The sequence below is a fragment of the Trichechus manatus genome, unplaced genomic scaffold, assembly GCF_000243295.1.
Source record: "Trichechus manatus latirostris isolate Lorelei unplaced genomic scaffold, TriManLat1.0 scaffold00160, whole genome shotgun sequence".
Taxonomy (NCBI): Eukaryota; Metazoa; Chordata; class Mammalia; order Sirenia; family Trichechidae; genus Trichechus; species Trichechus manatus.
The window spans coordinates 4,839,588-4,853,526 of record NW_004444096.1 but is presented as its reverse complement, the minus strand read 5'-3'; positions in this window follow the sequence as shown (position 1 = coordinate 4,853,526).

Here is a 13,939-nt window from a genome sequence, read left to right as displayed (position 1 = left end):
AACTACAGTCCTTACTGCTGCAGTTGGTCCTGAGGCCATAACTGATACTCCGCGTCTCCCTACTCCAACACCTATTCTAGACTGCCCCCCACCCCCCACCCCTCAGCACTTCTGCTGGTCTAGGTGACTTGCCTGGCTAGAATGATCCAGACTCTCATCCCTGAGGGGTCTGAGGCCCTAGTCACCATGCCCTCATCAGACCATGGTTGCTGCTGTTCTTGCCCATTTGCAGTTAAAACTGGGCATGGGAGTACCAAGAGGCATCCCGCACGAATAACACAAAAACCAAAACCAAACCCGTTGCCATGGAGTCGATTCCAACTCATGGCGATCCTATAGGACAGGATAGGACTGCCCCAGAGAGTTTCCAAGGAGCGCCTGGTGGATATGAACTGCCGACCTTTTGGTTAGCAGCTGTAGCTCTTAACCACTACGCCACCAGGGTTTCCATGAAGAAGAGAAGTGCCAACATCTTCTTCTTGCCTCGCTTTATATAGCATCAGGCCCTTCCAGAGTGGTAGCTCTTTTACCTGCTGGTCTACTGGCATGAGGAGTACAAAGTGACCAGGCGGCAACTGTAACTTTAGGTTTAGTGGAACTCTGACCATGCTCCCTGGTGGTAGGATCTCCCCTCTGGGAACCAGGACCTCTAGATCAGCATAGTCTGAGGTTGCAGGGATGGGAAATACAATTTCCTCCACCTGGGTCCCTAAGAGAGATGATGAATGAAGCCATTTCTACTTCCATCCCTTTCTCACTCCTCAAACACACTCCATCGTGTCCCAGTTCCGATGGAATCTCTAGGGGTGAGGTTAGTAGGTGCAGTTTTAATCCCCGTAATGTGGATTAATAGCGGAGGGGGAGTAGCAGAAGGAAGGAGACCAGTCTGAAATTAGTGATAAAACTGAAGAAAACTATTTAAAAATAAGTTCTGTCTTAATGCTTTCAAGCAATTAAAAGAAGACCCAACGGTTAATGAATTCTTGTTAGGTTAGCTTTCATGACGAGATAAGCACACTTTGTAATTAGCATATTAATTGCTGATATTCAAATGAGAATTTGATTATTATTTAAGTAGACTAAACATTATCACAGTATTCTTTATGTTAATAGTTTGTGTTTTAGAGATAGACATGGCGCAAAGGTAAATATCAGTGTAGCCCCTGTTTTAATTGTCACAAGTGTCAAATGAGTTGGATATGAATAACGGAACTTTTATTCTATGCCCAAAGAGTTGGCAGTCCTGGACCCCATTTTGCACCTGGGTGTCCTCCATGAAGCTGCCAGTGGTAACAGAGGAGTGAAGGGCATGCCTGAGTCTCTCTACACCTCCTGGTTCATCTGGAGCTGTGGGGAACCTGTGTTTCCCCCAGCAACTCCATCAGGCCGCTTGTCTTGGTGAAATTTAACATTTGACTTTCTTCCCTTGGAGAGCCCTGGGAAGAGCACCCTGGAGCCCACATGGGGTGGAACAGGACCCAGGGGGACCAAATGGAGTTGAGTCAACCGGATTTTCTCCAGAGAAGTTAAAGGTATGCCACAAAGCCCAAGTCAGCCAGAAGAGGGTGGCCACTGGCGTTATCAGGTCATGAATCTTGACTAAGACAGATAAGGAAGTGCCATTCTGGGTTCCTGGAATTTGCTTTGTTTGCCTGACTGACAATGTTTCTGCTCCTTCCTCCAGTGTCAGCCCAGAAGCCACAGAGATGATGGAGCTCACTCCAAACCTCACTCTAGAGCAGGGAGCAACAGCTTTTCCCTCTAACAGCCAAGTCAGTACCTTTCCCTCAAAGAGATTTCACACCTCAGCGAGGACAGGTCACGCCAGTACTGCTTCTCCTTCCAGGAACTTCTACCAAAGACGGCAAGGCATTGTATACAAGCCCCTGTACAAGGCTCTGTTAACCACGACCTGGAGAAGAAAGGGAAGTGAGGCATCAGAGGGCCCCTCAGTCCAATCAGACCCTCACTTTGAGGGCACAGCATTCCTCTCCTGCCCAGAACTTTTTCTTGCAAGGCTTGCCCTTAGCCTCCAGGCATCATGGAGGTCACCAGCCCTCTCTTACCGAGAAGGGGCTGCAGCTAGAACTGAAGGCAGCATGGAGCAGGGGCCATGAACTAGTCTAGAAGTCAGGAGCCCTGGATCCCAGGCTGGTCTGCTACTCAACTAGTGTGTGATCCCTAGTGGACCTCTTAGCAGCTCTGGGCTTCAGGCTTCTCTGTCGCCTCTAGAACAAGCCCTATTCCCCTCCAAAATGTCAAGATCCTGGATGTATTCCCATCAGGCCCTGTGTGTGGCGTCACAGCGGAGCCTCTGATGACCAGGAAGGAGTCTAATTTTTCTCGTTTTTTACGTTAACTAGTTACCGACAAGTGGACGCCAACTCATGGTGACCCCATTTGTGTCAGAGTAGAACTGTGCTCCATAGGGTTTTCAAGGCTGTGAACTTTCAGAAGCAGATTGCCAGGCCGTTTTTCTCAGGTGCCTCTGGGTGAACTCAAACCTCCAACCTTTCAGTTAGCAGCTGGGTGCATTAACCATTGGCACCACCCAGGGACTCCGTTTTGGGCTCTGTGTAATGTTGTTGTTGTTGAGTCGGCTCCGACTCAGGGTGACCCCGTGTACAGCAGAAGAGACCCCAAATAACAGTGGCTTAAACAAGATCACTATTTCTTTCCCTCTACTGTATGTCGGGGCAAAGCATTCGGGCAGGTACCATGGCTCGCTCTGCAGTCTTCCCAAACCAGGCTCTCCAGGCTGCCTGTTCACCCGTCCTCAGGGGCAGTTCTCAGCAGCAGTATCCGACATGGTTCTCCAGCCATATACCCGTGCCCGGGAGCATGAGGGAGGAGGTAACAAGAGGACAACCCCTTCCTTTAGAGGATATTGTCCAGGATGCTGCAGACATCCTTCTCTCCCATCCCATCAGCCAGCAGAGTCACATGGTGTCAGGGAAGGCAGAGAGATGTGGCCATGGCCCAGCTAAAAATGAAGGGAAATATTACTGTACATGGCCACCCCATGTGTGTCAGAGTAGAACTGCGCTCCATGTTTTCAACGGCTGATTCTTCAGGAGTAGATCACCAGGCCTTTCTTCCAAGGTGCCTCGGGAGGACTTGAACCTCCAACCATTTGGTTAGCAGCCAACTCTGTTAATCGTTTGCACCATCCAGGGACTCCACGTGGGATTGCCATGAGTTGGAATCAACTAGATTGCAACTGGTTTTGTTTTTTTGGTTTCTATTATTGTACAAGAAGGAATGAATTGTTACTGAGGGGCCAGCGATCAGCCTTTACCACATTTTTGTTGTTGTAGTTAAACTTTTGTACTATATTTATTTTTTAATTTCAAAACACTTGCTTATAGCAAGTCAAGCAATGCAAAGATATATAAAGAAAAATCCCATACCCCTGAGGGAACAAATATTAACAGTGTTATATGTATTCTTTAATGCCTTTCTTCATAGTTATTCAAAAATATACAAACATTTCTGTCTCTCCATCTACTTTATTTCATTTTTTTTTTTTACAAAAATGAGCTCAGTCTATACGAATATTTTCTGCAACTTGCTTTTATTTCCCACTTAACAATAGTTAAATGAAACTGTTTATAGGTAACTATATGTGACTCCTGCCTATTCTTTTTAATAACTTCATAATATTTCATAGTGTGGATGTGCTATAATTTCTTCGACCCTTGCAGTATACAGCTTATTTCCTTTTTATGTCGCTATAAACAATGTTGCTGTAAACAACCTCACGTGTATATCCTCAGATATTCCTTTCTGTAGGACAGAGTTACTATATCTAAGGGAGTGTGCAATTTAGATTGTATTGGCTTCAACTCGGTCACTTTCTGAAAAGAGTGTCATCCTTCCCAGGCCCGCCAGCAGCGCCTGTGGATGACTGTTTGCTGTGGCCCCCTTGGCGGCACTCCCCTGACTTTTGGAAGGAAGCAGGAGGAAAGTGAAGGGGTGGAAAGAAACATACCAAGATGTCCAGGAAACTTTCTCTTGGTCTAAGAGCCGAGAATGTGCTTTCGTCCCATCTGCTCTCAGAGAGGAAAACAACGATGGCATGGCCATCCCTGCCTGAGAAAGGAATGAAATCCCAGTCCTGCCACAAAGGCAAGCTGCCCCTGCCCGAGGGCAGGCGTAATGAAGATTAATAGGGGCAAGGAGAGCGGTCTCAGTGCCTGATGGAAGACATGATCTCATTCTCTGCCCAGCCGGTGGGAGTGGGGAGGAGGGCCCCTGCGCGGGCAGGGGGGCAGCCCCAGGGTCCAGCCCCAGTGGGCGGGTGGAGCCCTGAGTGGTCCTGCTCCAGCCCCACTGTGCAAAACCCTGGGGGAGGCTCCAGCCTTTCATCTTACGGGCTTAAATGCCCAGGTCCCTGTTGTTCAAGGGAGAAAGACCTGGCAACCGCTTCTGCACCCCATGGGGCCGTTCTGCTGTGCCACATGGGGTCACTATGAGGTGGAGTTGACTCGACAGTACCCAGCAACAACAACAGTCGTTGTTCAGACAAGGAAACCGTGGCTTGGGCGCCTGGGGTGCCCGGGTTCACGGCTGGCCGCTGGGCTGGGCCTGGGGACTGGAGCCCAGGGCCTGGGATGCCCCTTTCTCCTCCCCTTGCTCACAGACATGGACTCTGCCAGGGTCTCTGGACTCTGCTTTGCCTTGAGTTGCCCCACGTGTACTCTCGTTTGCAGCCTTGTCACGAGGGCTGTCACACAAGCTTGTAAGTGTGGGGGCGTGGGGGTGGGAGCAGAGAAGAAGGGGCCCTTTGGGGCCTAGGGGGTCAGGAGGCCAGAACTGGAGCTTCTTCTGGAAGGGATGTCCTGTCGGGGGCCCTTTCACCACCAAGGCGGGGTCAGCCACCAGCCCCAGCCAGGAGCCTGGTAGGTGCCGATCCACAGGGCACCTCCACCCCGAGCTGTCTCCAACGCTGCGCCACCTTGGAGTCTGGGAGTTAATACAGATGCTCAGTGGAGCTCACCACGTACTGAGACCTGAGTCCTTCGAGTTCAAATGCAGGCTGTTAGAAGGAGGCAGCATCGCCTGCATCCAGTGGAAACGTGTCTGCAGAGGCGTGTGGGCAGTGGGGGAGGGCGCAAGCTCAGGGGCATGTGCCCCCACTGGGTGCTAGGAACAATAAGAATTATCTATAATTACTATTATTTCTTAGCTCAGTGTGTGTGGGCAGGGGAGGGTAGACAAGCCCCCTCCTGCCTCTCTTGTCCCCCCCCTTGTCCAGGAACCTGGCCACCAGCCTCAGTGCTGCCGTCTTGCTGGCGTGCCAGGGGCACCCACCCCTCCCCGCAGCCCGCTGACATTCGTCACCCACTTCACAGCTGGTCGCGGCCGGGAGGGAGCCGCATCGCGAGAGCATAGGTCTTCCTCCAGTTGTCTCAGCCTCCAGCCCTGTTACACAGACCAGGAACTGGGACCCTACAGCCAGTGAGCCAAGTGACTAAGTGGAGAGCTGAGTTCAGAACTGACCGACCGCCCTCCCGCCCACGTCCTTGCTTTTCCCCCCATGGCCAAGGGTGCCCCTGTTTCTCAGTCACACAAGTGCCAGCCCTGAGCCCATATGCTCACCCCACCTGTGCGCCCTCCTCTCTCATCAGGGAAAAGGGAGGGACACGGGGAAGGCCGGATAATTCATTCTCCTCCCTCAGCACTTGGCAAGGCATCCTGTTTTTATGTTGGAGTTCAGGCTGGGGGTGAGGGGGTTGGTGGCTGCAAGCTTTAGGTCTGCCCCAGGCAACCACGTACCTTCAGAAATCACTCAGTGCATCCTGGGTTCCTGGAACCTCCATGCCTCTCCACCTCTGCAAGGACACAGCCCCCATACCCCTAGGAGTGTTCCAGGGACATATGACAGTAAGCTGACCAGTGTCCAAGCGGTTTTGTTCACAGCCAACAAGAGAAAATGAGCCCTGGAGCTGGAGGAGGGCAGTTCCTTTCATTTCTAGGGATCCTGCGCATCTCGTGTCTTGGAGTGAAATCACTGCTGTCATTGTCCCTGGACAAATCAAAGCTATTAACTCTGAATAACTCCGATTCAAGAGACCGCCTTCCTCACTTCAGGCTCACCAGCTCTGACTGTGGCTGCTCTAAAGAATCCAGCGTTTCTCAGCCTGGGGGTGTTAATCACCCCAGCTCAGTACACCCCGCTGAGCCGGCTCCACGGGTTCTGAGTCTTACCTCTTTTAGTTGACTTTTAGCAAATGGCTTTCCCTGGGGCATGACACCTCATTCCCACAAACCTACCCTTTGTGACTAAGGAGCTTATATTTAGCTGCTGTTTTCTCACATTTTGGGAAGTGCTGACTTGGTGCCCTTTCGGGTGAAGACAGAGGCCAAAGGCTGTCTTGGATGTTTTGTTCAGTAAAGTCAGGAAGCTGTTGCATCTAAGAATGTTACTGGATTTGGAAGAGGAGGGAAACAAAAGCTCCCAGGATAGCCCTGGATTGTTTCTGGGGTCAAATCAGCAGCCCGTCTTGTCCTTTTGGATAATCAGATGATGGGGTTCCTGAGGGGTGGTGATCGTGTCCAACTTATTTCTGAATCCCTATAAACTGTGCAGGGGCTGGCCCAGAGAAAGTGTTAGATAAATATCGCAGAGGGATCCTGGAACCAGGAACGACTGTGCCCAAGAACCCAATGCCTTGTATGATAGGGACACAGGGGTGGCCACAGCTGGAGCAGGAGGCGTCCCCGTGGTACTGCCTCAGCCCTTGGGATTGCTGTTGGAGGGTTTGGGGCATCAGTTGAGTGTCTGCTCCAAGGCTTCCCAGGGCTGGACCACAGGGGACAAGGATCTGCAGGTGACATCTACCAGGGGACATGGAGAAAAGACACTGACGGTGCAAACAGTTAATGCACTCAGCTGCTAACAGAAAGGCTGGAGGTTTGAGTCCACCCAGAGGCGCCTCGGAAGAAAGGCCTGGTGATCTACTTCTGAAAAACCAGCGATTGAAAACCCTATGGAACATGGTTCTACTCTGACCCACATGGGTCACTATGAGCTGGAATCAATTCAACTGACATCTGGAACTGGTGATGGGGGAGCAGGGAAGGCTGTGCCCCAGAGTAGACCCTGTGTGCTTCAGGGCAGTGGGCCAGCAACCTGCATCCTGCAAGCTCTCTAAAACCTATTGCTTTCAAGTCGGCTCTGACTCATGGTGACCCCATGTGTGTCAGAGTGGAACTGTGCTCCATAGGGTTTTCATTGGCTGGTTTTCCAGAAGTAGATCACCAGGCCTTTCTTCCAAGCCACCTCTGGGTGGACTTGAACCTGCAACCTTTTGGCTGGCAGCCGAGTGCATTAACTGTTTGCACCACCCAGGGACTCTGCATAATCTCTAATGCTCTTCATTTCTGTGTTGCTTGCTCTGCTCCAGGTGATTTAAACCCCACTGGCCCTTAGCAAGGTCCCTGGGTGGTGTAAGCGATTGGCTTGGCTACTAACATAAAGATTAGTAGTTCAAACCCACCCAGAAGTGCCGCCGAAGAAAGGCCTAGCGATCTGCTTCCGTAAAGTTCACAGCCAAGAAAACCTTATGGAGCAGTTCTACTCTGTAACACGTGGGATCGTCATGAGTCGGAATTGACTAGATGGCAATGGGTTTTTTTGTTTTGGGCCCTTAGCAACAGTTGCCAAGGTAAAGCAACATCAGAGGCAGCTTGGATGACAGTGGCCAGGATCTCAGCTCTATCTCTTTGGGGGATGGCCCTGAGGGAGACAGGTCAGGCCCCACAGGGTGGTGGTGGGGGTGATGGTGGAGGCAGGGAGCCTACAAAGGACTCTTGGGATTGCTGTGCACCAAGGAAATGAGCACAGCCATTTGTTATCTGTAATTAAATTGAGCTAATTTCATTCTGTGGCACAGAGCTGGAGAATCAGGGTTCTCAAAAAATGTTATTATCTTATCCCGTTTTGTGTAAATGTCATCATGGCCCAGCTGGAACGGGAAGAAAGGACGTTTTTGAGATGTTCCTGGTCCTCTAAATGGATTGTGTTCTGTTCCTTTAGCATTAAAGTCAATCTAATGCCAAGGCCTCCAGGAGCTGATGTAGATGAAATGTTACATTTATATAATCACTCCACAGACAGACGGGAAAGTGGTGTTTCTGGATAAATCTAAGACCCAAGAGAGGGAGGCTGAGAGATCAGACAGGTGCAATCCCTCTGGGGCAATTGGCAGTCTCTGCTCTTGAACCAGCTACAGCCCTTCGTTGTTCTAGGTGTGCCCAGAGGGGAAATGACTGAGAGCAATAAAGAATTAAACCCCAGGCAGCCGAGTTTTCATTTTAGTCACTCTCCTCGAGCGTCTGTGAAAGCAGGCAGCCTCAAGGACGAGGCTGGAGAAAAAGTCAGTGAAAAAAAAAAAAGAATGAGCACACAATTCTTTCTGAGATAAGGATCTGAAATTCAAACTAAACTTAAGATATTCACTATGAAAGGTCAAAGGTTGGACAAAATCAGTCAGTCAGCTCCTTTAAAGAGTAATGAGGGAAAAGTGACGAGGCCCATAAAGACAAAATCAAGGCTATATGGAGCCCTGCTGGCACAGTGGTTAAGAGCTAAGGCTACTAACCAAAAGGTCGGCAGTTCAAATCCACCAACTGCTCCTTGGAAACCCTATGAGGCAGTGCTACCCTTGTCCTATAGGGTTGCTATAAATCAGAATTGACTAGACAGTAGCGAGTCTGTTGTTGTTTTTTGTTTTATATACCCAAAAGACTTGAGAGCAGGCTCTCCAACAGATACTTGTACAGCAAGGTCGCTGTAGCACTATTTGCAACAGCCCCACGGTGGAAACAAGGCAAGTGTCCGTCAATAGAAGAATGGATACACAAGATGTGGGATGTACATACAATAGGACACTACTAGTCATAAAGAGAAATGAAGTCCTGATACTTGCCACGACATGGATGGACTTTGACTACATTACGCTGAGTGAAATAAGTCAGTCACAGAAGACAGATAGTGTCTGATCCCACTTACATGAAATAGCTAGAATGGGCGAATGCCTAGAGATCAAAGTAAATGAGTGGTTTCCAGGGACTGGGAGGAGGGGGGAATGGGAAGTTAATGCTTAATGAGTACAGAGTTTCTGTTTGGGGTGGTGAAACAGTTTTGGAAATAGTGGTTAGTGATGGTTGCACACAGGATGGGTTACCCAATAAGCAAGGTACTCTTGGGCTTGCTTGTGCTTGCTTACTAATCTGTAGGGCACAATTCACCTGTTTTTCACCACATCAAAGATTAAGCCCGTGCATACCTGGCTTACTGTACAATTAAGTACTAATAATGCACAATTAATTAATGTACAAATAATGCAAAATTAAGCCCGTGCATACCTGGCTTACTGGAAGCCCTCACTGGTTAGTTTGCAACTTGCCCAACATGGCGAATGTGATTAATGCTACTGAATCGTCCACTTAAAAATGGTTACCACAGTAAATTTTTTGTTATTCTGTAAAAAAGACACCATCAATACTGGGAGTCTTCTTCTGGTGGGCTAACAACTTTTGGAACTCTGCTCTCTCTCAGCCCTGGTGTGTAGGCGACAGGCAGGTGGAGGCTAGGAGTCAGAAATCAGAGTGTTGCCATGTGGGTTCCTTCCGAGGGCTCTGAGGGAGAGTCCCTTCCACGCCTGTCTCACGGCCTCACTCCCTTCCCTTGTCTTTCCGTGTCTCTCACAGCCTCATTTCCTTTCCTTGCCTGACACGACCCTCTGGCTACCCCTCTCAGAAGTCTCTCACTTCTCCACCTGAAGCAACTTGGTGTCTTCACTGAGGGAATATTCCAGATGCTTTAAACCAAAACCAAACCTGTTGCTGTCCAATCGATTCTGCCTCATAGCAACCCTATAGGGCAGAGGAGAACTGCCCCATAGGGGTTTCCAAGGAGCAGCTGGTGGGTTCAAACTGCCGACCTTCTGGTGAGCAGCCGGGCTCTTAACCAGTGCACCAGCAGGGCTCCTTCTTCAAACCCTAGGCCAGGGCCCAGCGGTGTTTGCCTGGACTAAGCTCCCTAAAAGAGCAACCTGGCTTCAGCTCAGCCCTCCCCTGATGTCTGGACCACTGCAGTGGCCTCCGTAGAGCCTCCCTCTGGTGGTTTCTCACCCTCCAGCTCTCCACAGTGACAATGATGCAGCTGTCTCCCCACAGTATCGAGACTTTGAAAGTTCTCTTTGTGATTGTCTTGCTTTGAGAAATGAACAAAGCTGAGTGTGTCCTCAAGTCTTCTGCACTACAAGCACAGCACTGTTCTCATGAAGGCCTTGTAGCCTTGCAGTCCTCTGCAAACAGGGGCCAATGTATTAGTTCCTGGAGTCACCACATTTTGCTGTACTAGACAGACAGATTGTGGATTCAGCTCTCAGGACGGGCGGATTAACCAGGAGGCATGACACGGGCGTAATTGTGTTTACTTACTAATCTATAGTGCACAATTTCACATGGGTTTCGCCACATCAGACGTGCATACCTTGCTTAGTGGATAATCTGTTCCTGTCTTAGGAGTGAATGATCCGACAGGGAAAGATGCTTAGCTTCTGTAGGTGTCTCAGATACCAGAGACCAAACAGGTCATTTTTGCGACATGCTTCAATTTCTTTATGTCACATAACTTATTTGACCGTCAGGCCCTTGGATTGCCATGTGTGCGTGTCTTGGGAAAGACAGCCCGTCACCTATAAAGCTTCCTCTCCCAGTGTTTTAGTGTCGTAGGGCTGTCATAATAGAGTATCACAAAGTGAGGGGCTTGTAGGAACAGAAATGTATTGTCTCACAGTTCTGGAGACTAGGAGTTCAAACTCAGAGTGTCCACATGACTATGCTCTCCCTGTCTGCTCTAGGGGAAGATCCGTCCTCGTCTCTTCCAGCTTCTCGTAGGCCCAGGTGTTCCTTGCCTTGTGGCCACGTGGCCATCTCCTCTGTCTGTCTCGGCCCCTCTTTCACAGGACACCACTCAGATTGGATTAGGTTAAGATCCACTCTACTCTGGATGACCTCATTCTAAAACTGATAACATCTCCAAAGACTCTATTTCTAAACAAGGTCACATTCACAGTTTCTAGGGTTAGGAAGTCAGCATTTCTTTTTGGAGAACACAAGTCAGTCTATAACAGCCCCCAGCTCAGCCCACTCACATTTTGCCAAGTTGCCAAGTCACCAAGTCATGGCCTCTGTCTTGATTTCACAGAAATATACAGTTTATGACTGGAAGGTGCCTCAGAAAGTACGTTATATTTCTGTCATGTGACATAGTTTTAAATTGTTTTTCTATCTATTTTTTGTTTTCATTTACTCATAAAGATTGCTATCTACCCTACTGAGACCACAGATGAGGGAACTGGAGTCTGGAGAGGTTAAGTGACTTGTTGAAGGTCACAGAGCTGAGTGCAGTCCATTCCTGCCATACCTTCTCTATTAGTTCCCTAGGGCTGCCATGACAAGGTACCATGAACTGGGTGGCTTATAAGAACAGAAATTCATCCTCTCACAGTCTGGAGGCTCGAAGTCGGAAGTCAGAGTGTTGGCCATGTTGATTCCTTCTGAGAGCTCTAAGGGAGAATCTGTTCCATGCTCTCTCCTAGCTCCTGGTGACAGCCAGTGATCCTCGGCGTTCCTTGGCTTAGAGCTCTGCCTCCTGATCATCACGTGACTGTCTTCCTTCTGTGTGTGTCTCTGTGTCTTTTCTTATTGGGACATCAGTCATCTTGGATTAGGACCCACCAAGCTCCCGTATGACCTCATGCTAACTGACAACATCTTCGGAGACCCTATTTCCAAACGAAGTCGTGTTCACAGGCGTCATATCTTTTGGGGGGACACCATTCAATCCATAACATCCTCTTGGAGGTGCCTCCTTGTCCTATCCTTCCTTTGACCTTGCCCCAATGTCTGGTGTTAATTAAGTTTCATGGACCAAATAATATTTTAGTCCAGCCAGGACCACTCTGGTGGAGGAGATGGCTGGGGGCAGTGATGTGCTTTTGAAGGCCTCCAAGGCTTGACCTAGGGTTGTTATCATCAGCAGCTGTTTTTCCTGAGCCCCGACCCAGCTGGAGAGTTGAGACCTTTGCTTGAATGCCCCACGTGGCAGGCCAGGCAGAGTCAGCCCCAACACAGATGTTCTCAAGTCTTACTTTGTCACAGGTCATCCCCAGCGAGCTAGGAACCTGCTGCGGTACAACCTGCAGGCCTCATGTTCTAACTTCAAAGTGTGGCTGATGACTCATCGGGTGATTTTATTTAAAAATCCCCAGCCGCTCTTCTGTGCCATGTGCCTGATGGCCCAGACACCCAGGGCTCTTACAACCCCTCTTGCACAGACTGACTCTGCCCAAGGCTTTCCTTCACCACCGCAGTAAAATCTGTGTGTTTGGAACTTTCTCCTCTTCCTGCCAGCCTCTCTGATTGCTTCATTACACAAACACGAAGATGGAATGCCTAGGTCTGTGCTACCAAATGAGAGTCTGACGGGAAGAATCTCCATGGCAGGTATTCACAAACCCAAGAGTTAAAGGAAGGTTACTCATTCTTCCAACCGAGACCATGACTGGCATCTGTGCCTCGTGGTGCCATATATATTCAGTTCAACCTTAACCATCATTTTTGCTATCCCCATGTGCCTTCCGGCAGGCTATGCAGAACTCATTGCAGGCAGGCGAGAGTATGACCTAATTTTTTAAAAAAATTTATTTTATTGTGGTGAAATACATATAACATAAAATTGGCTAGTTTAACATTTTTAAGTGCAAAGCTCAATGATATTAATTATAGTCACCGTGTTGTGCAACCATCACCATCATCTGTTTCCACAAGATTTTCATCACCCCAAAGAAAAGCTCAGCACCCCTTAAGCAATCATTCCCTGTTCCCCCGCACCTCAGCCCCTAAGAACTTCTACCCGACTTTGGGGTCTCCCCATTTGCCTCCTCAGATATTTCACGTAAGTGGGATCACACAGTCTCGCCTTTTGTGTCTGGCTTATTTCACTCAGCACAGTGTTTTCAAGGATCCATATAATAGCGTGTATCAGGACTTCATTTGTCTTTATGGCTGAACTAACCTATTTTAAAAGACCTATTCATCTAAGGTCTTTTCATCTGAGGACCCATGAAAGGCACTGGTTTGTGGCCCAGCTTGCTGGCACTGTTCAGAGCTGGCCGTCCAGAGAAGGAGGCGGCTGATTGAACCCACAAGATGGCACAGGAAAGAGCAGTTGAGTGAGCCTGGCCTGGGGGGAGGGGGCGACAGGCAACTGGGCAATGAAGAGGTGTTAGGCAGGTGGGAAGGTGGGGTGTAGGGGGGAACCGGTACTAGTTGCCTTTGAGCCAACCTTGACTCACGGCGAACCCATGTGTATCAGATTAGAAATGTCCTCCACAGGGTTTTCAATGGCTGGTCTTTTGGAAGTAGATCTCCAGGCCTTTCCTTCCAGGTATCTGTAACCTTTCAGTTAGTAGCCGAGTGCATTAACTGTTTGCACCACCCGGGGATTCCATGATGGGGGAAGACGTGCCCTTTAGGACAGGGGACAAGGGCATCTAGGACACGACACATGAGCTGGGGGCTGCAGGATTTGTGGGGACGGTGGGAGAGGGCTGGAGGAGCAACAGCAGAGCCCACAGGGGCCTTGGACACAGTGGAGGGTGAACGCTTAATCCCAAACCCTGGGAACCAATGAGTGATCTAAGCCAAACAGATAGCCAAAGCACCATCCTTGACTCTAGACTTAACACAGTCAAAAGAAAACATAGTTTCTCCTGCCATTTAATCCAGAGCCAGTGGATTCAAGCCAGCACTCCCCACAGTGAGAAGCTGGTGCTTTTTGGAGCCAGGTGCTTGAGTCTACAAACTTAGTAACCTTAGAGGAGGCTAGGATGCGTCCACGGGGTAACTCAGACAGGGAGAA